We start from the raw sequence: 12701 nt of genomic DNA on the forward strand, positions 1-12701 counted from the left end.
GCTAGACATTAGCGGCAGCGGCTCAGGGGGGTGCAGATATGACACACCCAGGGGTACATGTCGGGCATGGCAACAGGGGCTGCTGGACCTGGCACTGCTGGTGCTGTAGTCAACTGTAGACATGGTGTACACTGATCAGTGCCTTGAGAGGCGTCTTTGCTACTTAAAGCATCTGTTTTCTGGATTGGCAGGGTCCCTGGTGCTTTCCACCTGCAGTGCCTGACTGTTTTCTAGCTTGGCGGGCTCCCTGGTGCTCTTTACCGGCAGCGCCTGACCAGGGCCGGTCCTAGGCATGGGCGGTATGGGCAGCCGCCCAGGGCCTCGCGCTCCTGGGGGCCACGCCGCCGGCCCCGCAGTAGATCGCTGAACAGGGGCACACCGCCGGCCGCCGCCGGCCAGTCAAATTAGGTAAAGAAGCAATGCGCGCACTTGCGCAACTGTGGAAATAAATTACAGTCTTTGTTCAAAACGGATGGGATTGCTAACACATTGAGTCCGTCATTCAGTATAGCTTTGGTTTTAACGTAGGTAATTAATCACCTGGGGTCAATTATAGAGGGCGGAAAGATATAAAAGAGCTTTCGATTGTCGGAATATGCATGCTGCGGCACGCTAGAAAATGAAGAGGCTTGGATAAAATTCAGAATGTTGATTTAACGGACATGGAACTCTGGAAATGTGGTTTTAAGATGCAGGCTAGACTACCATGCTATGGTAAGTGCATATAAGATCATAGTATTTTCCATACTTTCAAGCAAATGAGATCACTTCTTTTTTTAAAGGGGGTGGGTGGACTGAGGGTGAATGGGCTGCACTGTACAGCTGAGAATAGTGTGGGAGGTTTCAGAAGGGACGGGATGGTGGACGCTGGTGTTCAGGTCTTGGGGTACCGATCAGGTTAACTTGTAGAGAGTTACTGACTGAATATGTGCATTTATTTTTCATAATATGCGGATGTTGCTTTCATGCTTAAATAAAGTGTTGCATTATGTTGACACAGATTACTAAACACACATACGTGCTTGTACTTTTAGATGCCCCCGAAGAAGGGAATCAATTCCCGAAATGCATTCGGTTGTTACAATAAAAACATGGCATGTGGAACCCACCTTTGACTCCTGAGCCTTTTTGAACATCAATGCGAAATATTTTCTGAATAAAATGAATTGAATTAATAGACAAGAATGAAGATTGCAAAATAAAGGTGAAACTTAATGGAGAAAAATGGACAAGGCAGATAAATAATATGAATTTGATTTATTGGATTCGGATTCTAAGGCTGTGTTGCTTGGTGGAACCCAGATGGTTCCTTCGTGATTTGTAAATGTTGCAGCGCAACGGGATGGAGCGCGGAGCAAGTTTTGCACACTGTTAATGATTAACTCTGAGGAACTTTGGATAACTTCAATTGTTAAAAAAAGGTGTGCATCTCATCTCCTTCTAGCTTCATAATAAGTCACAGTAAGGCAGTCCGTCAGTCACCGTGCACGCAGCACGCACCCCACCACCTAGCTTAGTGACCACCTACCTTAGTGGTGGTGGTGCCTTAGTGGTGGTGGTGCGGATGGTGCCGTGCGCAGTGCGCGGGCGCCATGTCAGCCCCAGGGCCGTCAATCTGGTAGTGCGCAATGTCTCTGGTTTCTCGTGCCTAGGCAAGAGGTGATGGAATGTAGGAAACCACTTTGAGGGGAGGGGGATTCGGGGACATACCCAGTGTCCTAGACATAAAGAGTGCAGGCTCATGATGTATAGATTTATTAGCATGATATACCAACTGGATGTTTCGAATGGTGTATCCTTTGCAGATGAAGTAGAATAGGAGTTGACTATGGAACATGATAAATGCTAAGCAGGTGTCCCAAGTCCACTAACGTCATAAATACACCTCTTTGCTTGTAGCTTTTGGTGCGTGAGGAAAAAGATGAGTGTGTGCCACATGGTGCTTGAGTATGTTGGTGATTTGCCATACATTCTCACCAATTAATTTGTTGTGAACATGTATATTTCCATGGCAAATCACTGCAGAAACCCAATTACATAGTAACCTAGTGAGCCTAGGAGCTTTAGTTTGGGTGGTTTGGTCTGAGATGTGTTTTTCTCCAGTGTGCTGTGGTACATTATGAATTGGGCTCCCGGTTTCATGGTATTTATTTTTTTGCCATTTCTGTCTGTATTTATCCACATTTATTTGTTGCCAATTTCATCTGTATTTATCCATATTTATTTCTGGTTTTGTGGAAAAATGAAGCTGAAATTACTATATTTCCACATTTATTTAACCGTTAAATATGCTGTCATAATAATGCCTATCATGTTTCAATGCTGTAAACACTGCCTGCAAAAGATAAATCAATGCACTTAAAAGGAAATATGCTTCAGTGATGCCAAATAACTAAGATCAAAAGTCCTGCAAAGTCACATTCTGTGATGTCACTTCTTGCGACACAATATGCAATTAGAGGGGCCTCACATCTTCCCTTTCGCCCGGGGCCTCAGAAGGCCTAGGACCGGCACTGCGCCTGACTTTAAGATGGCCACCGCCGTTTGGCTAAATGGAGAGAGGGTAGCTGTGCTGGGGTGCCTGACCTTAAAATGGCTGCCGCCTAGGACTACTATTACTGGACTTTGCAGCGGGCTTATGGAGAGCTCACCTAAGCATGGGCGAATTTTGCGAATCTCACGTTCGCGAATTTTGCGGATTTGCGAACTCGCAATCCGCAAAATCCGCGAATTCCCGCGGATTTGCGGATTTTTTTTTTGTGTTCGCCCGTGTTTCTGCCAGTTCGCGAGGGTTTTTACAATTTTGCAATTTGCGAACTTACCTGTCGGGTCGCAAGTTATGCGAACTTGTTGTTTCTACGTGTCCAGCCTGTTTGGGACACTCTTCTTCATCACTGCCACTCTCTGTCACCACTGCCACTCTCTGACTACTCATGCCACCCTCTGGCCCACCCATGCCACCCTCTGTTTCATCACCACACCCTCTGGTTGTCCAGTGTACATTATTTTCGGCAAAGCAAAGCACACCTTCCCTGCCTCAAGTGACCTGAATTAATTTGGGGCTGATTAATGTGTCACAGAATATTTTTTTAGCTGGCACCTGCTTCCTTAGTGCGCCCTGATTAGTGATCTTTTGCACTTGCTAAGTGCTTTCATTGTTGCAAAATTAGTTACAACACCTGCCCTGCCCCAACTGACAATAATGAATTAGGGGCTGATTAATGGATTTTAACTTCCAGCCTGGCTCCTGCTTGTCTCCCTTAGCTGTTATTCAGGACCTTTGTGGCATATGTGTAACTATTCTGAGGTTCAGAGCAGGGTCACATAATAGTTGCAACTGGCAACTGAACTCTGGAGGGGCCCCTCAGGAAGCACTACAGGAAATGGCTACTAATGATGAGCCTGAACTTTTGAACCTGGTAAGTAGTTTCAGTTTTGCTAAGATCGTATTTCTGCAATTTAGCACTTATTCGCGGGGCGCGAAGTTGTACTGGGAAGCCGCGAACTCACGCGAACAGTGCGAGCAGTGCGAGCAAAATCCGCTGCTCGCAGATTTGCGGATTTTGCGGGAGATTCGCGAATCTCGCGGATTGCGAATTTCCCGAAAATCCGCAAAATCCGCGAGCGAAACGGATTTTCCGCCCATGCTTAAGCTCACCTCTTCTCCCTGGCAGCAAGCTTTCTCTCAGGCAGGTTACAACTGTCTCCTGGCGCCGCTGGTTCTCCGCTTGTTTCTGACTTGCGTTGAGGCAACAGTGCTCACACGAGTGAGGCCCCGCTTCTCCAGCGCTGCCCGTCGTTTTGTCTCCGCGCGTTTGTAGCGCCGACAGGATGTGTCTTGATGCGGGGTGAGGGGGCCTCAATATCCCATCCTCGTCGCCAGTTTCATGTTCTCCTTCCTCCCAAAGGATGACCAGGACACGGAGGTTCTGTCATGAACGCCCCTCTATATTTACCTCCATTCTCCGACTGCCGCACACATCCCCGCGGCTCCTCCTCTTCCTGTTGCCGTCATACCTGACCCTGGGGAAAACCATCGACAGGCATGACAACACGACACCTGGTGCCCTGAGTAGAGGCACTGACCCCCCGCTGGTGCCCTGAGAAGAGGCGCTGACCCCCCTCTGGTGCTCTGAGAAGAGGCGCTGACCCCCCTCTGGTGCTCTGAGAAGAGGCGCTGACCCCCTACTGGTGCCCTGAGAATAGGCGCTGACCCCCGCTGGTGCCCTGTTAGGAGGCGCTGACCCCCGCTGGTGACCTGAGAAGAGGTGCTGACCCCCGCTGGTGCCCTGAGAAGAGGCACTGGCCCCCACTGGTGCACTGAGAAGAGGCGCTGCCCCCCGCTGTTGCCCTGTGAAGAGGCACTAACCCCCCTCTGGTGCCCCGAGAAGAGGTGCTGACCCCGGCTGCTGCCCTTGGAAGAGGTGCTGACCCCTACTGGTGCCCTGAGAATAGGCGCTGATCCCCCCCTGGTGCCCTGAGAAGAGGGGCTGACCCCCCTCTGGTGCCCTGAGAAGAGGGGCTGACCCCCCTGGTGCCCTGAGATGAGGGGCTGACCCCTTGGTGCCCTGAGAAGAGGGGCTGACCCCCCTCTGGTGCCCTGAGAAGAGGGGTTGACCCCACTCTGGTGCCCATAGAAGAGGCACTGACCCCCCTCTAGTGCCCTGAGAAGAGGCACTGAGCCCCCCCCCTGGTGCCTTGTGAAGAGGCGCTGACCCCCCCGCTGGTGCCCTGTGAAGAGGCACTGATCCCCCCCCTGGTGCCCTGAGAAGAGGCACTGATCCGCCCCCTGGTGCCCTGAGAAGAGGCACTGATCCGCCCCCTGGTGCCCTGAGAAGAGGCACTGATCCCACCCCTGGTGCCCTGAGAAGAGGTGCTGCCCCCCGCTGGTGGCCTGTGAAGAGGTGCTGACCCCGCTGGTGCCCTAAGAAGAGGCACTGATCCCCCCTGGTGCCCTGAGAAGAGGCGCTGACCCCCCCCCCGCTGGTGCCCTGAGAAGAGGCGCTGCCCCCTACTGGTGCCCTGAGAAGAGGCACTGATCCCCCCTGGTGCCCAGAGAAGAGGGGCTGACCCCCCCGCTGGTGCCCTGTGAAGAGGCGCTGACCCCCCCCGCTGGTGCCCTGTGAAGAGGCACTGGCCCACCCCCCGCTGGTGCCCTGAGAAGAGGCGCTGACCCCCCCCCTGGTGCCCTGAGAAGAGTCTCTGACCCCCCCCCCCGCTGGTGCCCTGAGAAGAGGCGCTGCCCCCTACTGGTGCCCTGAGAAGAGGCACTGATCCCCCCTGGTGCCCTGAGAAGAGGGGCTGACCCCCCCGCTGGTGCCCTGTGAAGAGGTGCTGACCCCCCCGCTGGTGCCCTGTGAAGAGGCACTGGCCCACCCTCCGCTGGTGCCCTGTGAAGAGGCGGTGACCCCCGCTGGTGCCCTGAGAAGAGGCACTGACCCCCCGCTGGTGGCCTGAGAAGAGGGGCTGACCCCTGCTGGTGCCCTGAGAAGAGTCTCTGACCCCCCACCCCCCCCCACTGGTGCCCTGAGAAGAGGCACTGATCCCCCCTGGTGCCCTGAGAAGAGGGGCTGACCCCCCTCTGCTGCCCTGAGAAGAGAGGCTGACCCCCCTCTGGTGCCCTGAGAAGAGGTGCTGACCCCCGCTGGTGCCCTGAGAAGAGGTGCTGCCCCCCGCTGGTGCCTGAGAAGAGGCGCTGACCCCCACTGGTGCCCTGAGAAGAGGCGCTGACCCCCGCTGCTGCCCTGCGAAGAGGTGCTGACCCCCGCTGGTGCCTGTGAAGAGGTGCTAATCCCCCTCTGGTGCCCTGAGAAGAGGTGCTGATCCCCCCCTGGTGCCCTGAGAAGAAGTGCTGCCCTCGTTTGTGTCCTGAGAAGAGGTGCTGATCCCCCTGGTGCCCTGAGAAGAGGCGCTGACCTCCCGTTGGTGCCCTGAGAAGAGGCACTGGATCCACCCTGGTGCCCTGAAAAGAGGCGCTGACCCCCCACTGGGGGCCTGAGTAGAGATGCTGACCCCCCCACTGGTGCCCTGAGAAGAGACGCTGACCCACCCGCTGGTGCCCTGAGAAGAGGCGCTGACCCCGGCCGCTGCCCTGAGAAGAGGCATTGATCCCTCTCTGGTGCTCTGAGAAGAGGCGCTGACTCCCCTCTGGTGCCCTGAGAAAAGGCACTGACCCACCTCTGGAGCCCTGAGAAGTGGTGCTGACCTCCTACAGGGGTCCTTGTGAAGAGGCGTTGAGCTCCCCCTGGTGCCTGTAGTGTTGGGCCCCAGGTCCACATGGTGCGGAAATGATGGACTCAGACACTGGCTATGTTGTACAGTAAACTGGCCTCAAGCTTGTGCACCCCGGCCCTTTTATTAGCGGGGTCATGTCACTCGTGACATCCGTGATGGATGGGTGTGGGGGTGCACTGTGCCCAGCCCTCGAGGGAGTGGCTGGCATGACAAATTCCTGCGGGACACTAGAACGTGTCTCGCAGGATACTACATTCCTCCCCATCTTTATTGAGGAACAAACAAAAATGCTAGTCCAGCGGATGCATCCGCCCACTCTTCTCCTTCACGGTGCCAGCGAGATGACAGGCAGTAATCCAGCAACGTTCTAGCCCCGATTTGTAGAGGCTGCCAGCGCGCAGGAAGGTGGAGGCTCAGCAGGTTGGGTGTGAGTGGGGCCACAGGGCATGGTAGGCGCTGTGCCGCGACAGGTTTGCAGGCTTTCCTGCCGTTGCGGGTTGTGTGCTGTGGCCGCATGGGGGCTTGCCTGCAGGAATGGCCCTCGGTTCTGGCCTGCCGCTTGGATCCCTTCAGGTCGCAGGCCGTCTTGTCACTGTGGGCTACTTGCTACGCTGCAGGCACATTCCGAGTGTTGTATGAAAGTTGCGGTGCTATCCGTGGGCTCGGGCAGTTGCTGTGTGCACTCTCTTCCCTCTTCTTGCTCAGTGCCAACACGGGGGGACAGCCAATGGGCGCTTCGGAGCTTGCCGGGGTTTCCACCACTTTCTCGCTGTCGAGGCTGGCCGACTCCTTCTTCCCCTGCAGCATGGTCACGGCTGTCGTGTTATCACGGGGGCCTTGTACAAGGAGCGCTAGTCCGTACAGGACTGGGAGACAGTGACTGGGTGATGCAAAGAACACAATACTGGCCTCCATCACAGGTGGCGTTGAACTGGTGCACTGGGGGTACTGCATGCCAGGCACCTTTCCTCCCCCAACAGGAAGCGATGAAGCACTGAGCAGCGGGTCCCCCATGGATAACTGCCCGCCTCGTCGCCAGTGTAGTGTTGGGCCTCAGGCCCACATGGTGCGGAAATGATGGACTCAGACACCGGCTATGTTGAACAGTAAACTGGCCTCGAGCACATGCACCCAGGCCCTTTTATTAGCGGGGTCACGTCACTCGTGAAACCTGTGATGGATGGGTGTGGGAATGCAGTGTGCCCAGCCCTCGAGGGAGTGGCTGGCATAACAACTTCCTGTGGGACACTAGAACATGTCTCGCAGGATACTACATTGCCCTGAGAAGAAGCACTGAACCCCCGCTGGTGCCCCGAGAAGAGCTGCTCTTGCTGCTTTCGCTCTCCAGTTCCTTGTGTGTTATGATGGTTCCTTGCATCTTCCTCGCTTGGAAACTCTCCTGAGTTCTGAGTCTATTTAAGGTGCAGTAAATTAATTTCTTCACAGTGTGCCTCAAAGCAGTGTGTTTTCTGTGTCTGTTGATGTTTTCTTAAGTTTAGCTAACGGTAGGTCGAGTGTGTTTTTTCTACCTATTGTAGTCCATGAGCATATGCAGCCTCACACCGTTTCTTGGAGCACGTGCTCTCGAAATAATGAGAGCTTCCTGGTGGTCTAGTGGTTAGGATTTGGTGCACTTACTGTTGCGATCTGGGTTCAATTCCTGGGTAGGGAAGGAGACATTTTCTGTTTTTGGTGTGCTTTCTCTATGGGTTTATTTTAATCGCATCTAAACACACTTTTTAAGAATTTTTAAATTACAAATCTTTTATTGCATCCATCTTTTCGTTACTTGACTTGCCACCTGTTAATAAAACATGATGTTTTCAGGGACAGAGACAAAGCACTGATAGAAAAGTGAATGCTGGTTATCAAAGCTCATCTTCATAACAGATGAAGAAGCATTGGCAAATGCAAGTGGCCTGTTTCTTTTGATTTGTGAGCTTTGCCTAGAGAAACACCACACTGATGAGCACTTCATTGTAAATCTGGCAAACATGTACATGTGTAGCTAAAGTAGGACAGAAACAAACCCCCTGAGCACACATAGCAGCAGCAGCAGCAAGCGCGCAGAGGGTGAGAGCCTGTAAGGTAGTGTCCATGCAGGCAGCCCTTGAACTATCCAGGGGGAGAACTATTGCAAAGGTTAAGGGTTGTTATTCCCCATTTTCATGTGTCTGAGAAGTGCCTGTGAATTGGTAAAAAATGTGCTTGTTTCTTTTCAGCCCTTTTGAGGGAGGTGTTGTTTGGTAATGAAACTCTCCATTGTGGGCTTTGCAACTTTATAAAGCCCTTGAGTTAGTGTTTAGAAACAGAAAGCTGCCTAGATGGACTGGCTCCCGGCCCGCTTCTCATGCCATATAGTGCCTTGTCAATGAATTCTATCCCCACCTTCAAAAGCTCAGTTGGTAGAGGGGAGGACTGTAGTGACTGACATCCTTAGGTCGCTGGTTCAATTCTGGCTCGAAGGACTTCTGAGGAGGTGGGGGGTTTCTGCTAGAGCGAGGTCGGCGGAGCAGAGCTTCCTTTTGGGTACGTGGAAGGAAACTCTCTCGTTGAGGTATTTGGGTCCGATGTTCTGGAGGGACTTGTAGGCATGGGTGAGCAGTTTGAATGTTATTCTCTTCTCTACGGGGAGCCAGTGGAGGTCTTGTAGGTGTTGGGTCGTGAGTTCATGCTTCTGCATTCAAGGGGTATCCTTTTGAAGGTCTTGCGGAGGATGCAAAGGCAGTTGAAACCGGTGGAGGTGACGGAGTTGATCTGCTGGGTCATGGTGATGGAGGAGTCAAGGATTATGCCCAGGTTCCATGCGTGGTCTGTGGGGGCGGGTGGACTCCAGAGCGCCACCAGGTGTTGTCCCAGGTGGAGGTGGAGGGTCCGAGGACCAGGACCTCAGTCTTCTCCGAGTTGAGCTTCAGGCAGCCATTTTTCATCCAGGCTGCAATGTCCTCTATTCCTTCCTGAAAGCAGAGTCTGGTGTCTTCGGGGCACTTCTTGAGAGAGAGGATGAGCTGGGTGTCGTCGGCGTATGACACTATGCTGAGCCCATGCTCTCTGACGATGGCGGCGAGGGGGGCCATGTAGATGTTGAAGAGCGTGGGGCTGAGTGGCGATCCTTGGGGTACTTCACAGTTGATCTCTGTGGGTTCGGAGAGGAAGGGAGGGACTCTGATCCTCTGGGTTCTACCAGAGAGAAAGGATTGGATTCAGTTGAGGGCAGTTCCTCGAATCCCGACATCGTGGAGTCTGGCTGCGTGAGTGCGATGGTGTCGAAGGCTGGAGAGAGGTCTAGAAGGATGAGGGCCGCAGTGTGACCCTGGTCGAGTAGCATGCGGATGTCATCAATGGCGCGAGGAGGGCAGTCTCGGTGCTGTGGTTGCTGCAGAATCTGGACTGGGAGGAGTCTAGCATGGCGTTCTCTTCGATGAAACCTAAACCAAGTCAAAGGTATATCTGACCACCGGGGGTGGGGGAGAGGGCCTGAGGTCCCCTAAGGGTACTCCTAAATCCTGCTACATTTCAATGCTTATTGCCTGCAAAACCCCCAGTCTGACTGCAATCTTTAGATGCTGAGTCGCCCTACTGGTGTACCAATCCCAGTGTTAGTAGCCCAAAGCCAGGTTTTGCAAAAAAATCACCAATGTTCTGAAACAGATGCCACTAACAATGCTTTTGAAATTGTGAAGACATGGAGTATCATAAGAGCAATTTTACCAGCACATTCTTGAATATGAATGCAAGAAGTGTTCTGTTAATTGTCACAATTTGTGCTCTGAACCGATATTCCTCCACATAATTGGAGTCCCAGCACATTTTTTGGAGTGACAAACTACACAGCCCACCAGGCTTGCTTAAATGCAGGATCCCGTTACCCATACTCTCACATTTACAGAGTGCATATCTTTTATAGAAATGGCCAAAAGGAAAACCTATTTATTCCACTCTATTGCAGGTTCCTTCTGCCCATGTATGGGCAAATGTAACGCCTATAGTCCCACCGCCCTACCATCTAATACGATAAGGTGAAGGGGGAGCCTTGCACCCCCGTATTCCGCTTATTCCATGTCCCTATTGCATGCAAGTCTCTCACCATCTGACTGCGATAATTAGGTGCTGTGTCGCCATGCTGATGTCCCCACCCTGGCTTAGTCGTTCAATTCCAAACTTCTGCTAATGTATGACAGGGACCAATCAAGTGGGTGGGAACAGGAGGAGATCCATATGTGCAATTCCCTGCCCTTTCTCGAATACTGGGAATGGCAAAAGGTTTTTTACTACCTTGTAGCCATTTTGTGCTCTAACCCGGTGTTTCCCCAACATTTGGATCCACAGCACACTTGTTAGGTGACAACTTCCACAACCCACCTGGATTCAGCGGTGATGCAGCAGGTACATTTTTAGCTAAACTGAAGCGACACTGGTGTGGTATAAAACATGTGTATCCTGTTCCATCTTGTGATATGCCTCTGCTATCTGCGATAACTACTATACTCCCTATCCTTGGCACTTGGTTGTCACTTTGACACCCAATTTGGGTGAGGGACCCCACACTACATGCTAACCAGCTACCCCTGTGTTGCTTAATCCAGCAATTCGAATCCTGGTCCCACAGTGGTTGCAATAGTTCACTAAGCCATCAGACCCAGCCGATATGTCCTGGACGGCTGCTGATAAAACCTGTGTTGTTTAACAGCGCTGAGCAAAGTTCTTGGTTTCAGCATTTTATACACTATGGAGGCTCCGCTGAGGTTAGGAACATGGGCCTCGAGCAATGGGTGTGTAGGTTTTGTTGCAATGTGACCCTTATTCCCTAAAGAAAATACACCCCAAGCTTTTACTGAGGATTCTGCTCACTGAACTTTTAGTGACCTCTGTGCTAACATGTCTCTCCCACTGTTTGCATGACCTGCCACCCATGTCTCCTAAAGACATGGAAACTTTGGCATCCAAGGTCAAATCAGGCTCCCCTGACGACCCTGTAAAACCTGACATTTTCAGGAAATTCCATGAATGTCTCATGACAGCACATAGGAAATTGATCAACAGATCACTGCTGATGGCAGAGATCCTCAATTAGTGGAAGCACGCCAAGGTCGTTGTTAAAACAGCCCACAAAAATAGATGCATCTCTACCACAGAATTTTCGAACTATTTCTATCCTCCCCTACCTGGCCAAGATTATGGAGTCCCACGTCAACGCCACCCTGACCAACTACCTTCAAGTAAATTATATTTTGGATAGATCTCAAAATGGCTTTCGGCCGAGACACAGCACAGAATCTGCTCTATTGGCTGTCACAGAGCAGTTGGCCCCGCTAGACGAGGGCAACATATCAGCATTGATTTTACTTGACCTCAGTGTGGCCTTCGACACTGTCTCTCATAAGAGCTTTCTTCAATGGCTAGAATAGATCGGGGTCAGAGGCAAGGCCTTGGCCTGGTTTACGTTGTTTCTATCTAATCGCTCTTTTCAGGTCTATGCCCCCCCTATCTGTCTAGCACATACCCTCTCAGCTGTGTTATTCCCCAAGGTTCAGCTCGGAGCCCCACGTTATTCATCGTGTACGTCTGCCCACTGGCCCTTTTAGCGAAAGCTCAGAACATCAGTATTATATCCTTTGCTGATGATACTCAGTTGTTATTTACCTTTTCCAACAACACGGACCAGGATCAACTGAAATTCCGTGAAGACATCCTGGCCATTTCTGCCTGGATGGCAGACAACTACCTACAACTCAACTCATTTAAGACTTGTAGTGTAGTTCCTATTTTCCCAATAGGCTCTGCGCATTGGAATAACATAAACGATAGTTTAGACGTAGGACTGAGGTCGACTAGGTCTTTATTGAATATGTTAGACTTAATTTGGTTTTGTCAGCTAGCTCAGAGGTCACTAGAAACTTTCTCGAATGAACAGGGAGGAGTGAACTTCCCTGATTAAACAAGAAGGGATTCAGCTTCTGACAACTGCATAAACATGACAACTTTGCTCCCCCAGAATAAGGAGTATATCTCCAGAGTCGAGTGAAAACAAAAGATAGCTATTTCACTCAGTCAATCGTGCATACTTAGTTTCACCAGAGTGCAGAGAAATAGAGAGATGGGCGTTTTCAATAAAAGGTGTTATTTATTGAGCAGTCTTCTTTCTCATGCAAGAGAAATGAATTGCCACAATTGCAATACTTGTTATAAAGTAAAGTGCGTACAGTAAAAGGAGTATTATGAAATAATACTGTAAAAGCATTGATATGGTTTCTGAGCCATATGATATTTAAAAGGTATAAAATATATACAGTTACATACAATGATAAAAGTTTGACTAAACGTACTCAACTGATGCTTCCAGATATGCCTACCCCAGTGTACCTAACCTAAGCCTAGTACGTGGGAAGGAGTAAAGGAGTTTTTAAGTTAAGTTAGTTTTGCCAAGAACCTGACTCAAGAATTCTCTAAGGATCTAATCAGCTCCG

The sequence above is a fragment of the Lissotriton vulgaris genome, unplaced genomic scaffold (genome assembly GCF_964263255.1).
Source record: "Lissotriton vulgaris unplaced genomic scaffold, aLisVul1.2 SCAFFOLD_1646, whole genome shotgun sequence".
Classification (NCBI taxonomy): Eukaryota; Metazoa; Chordata; class Amphibia; order Caudata; family Salamandridae; genus Lissotriton; species Lissotriton vulgaris.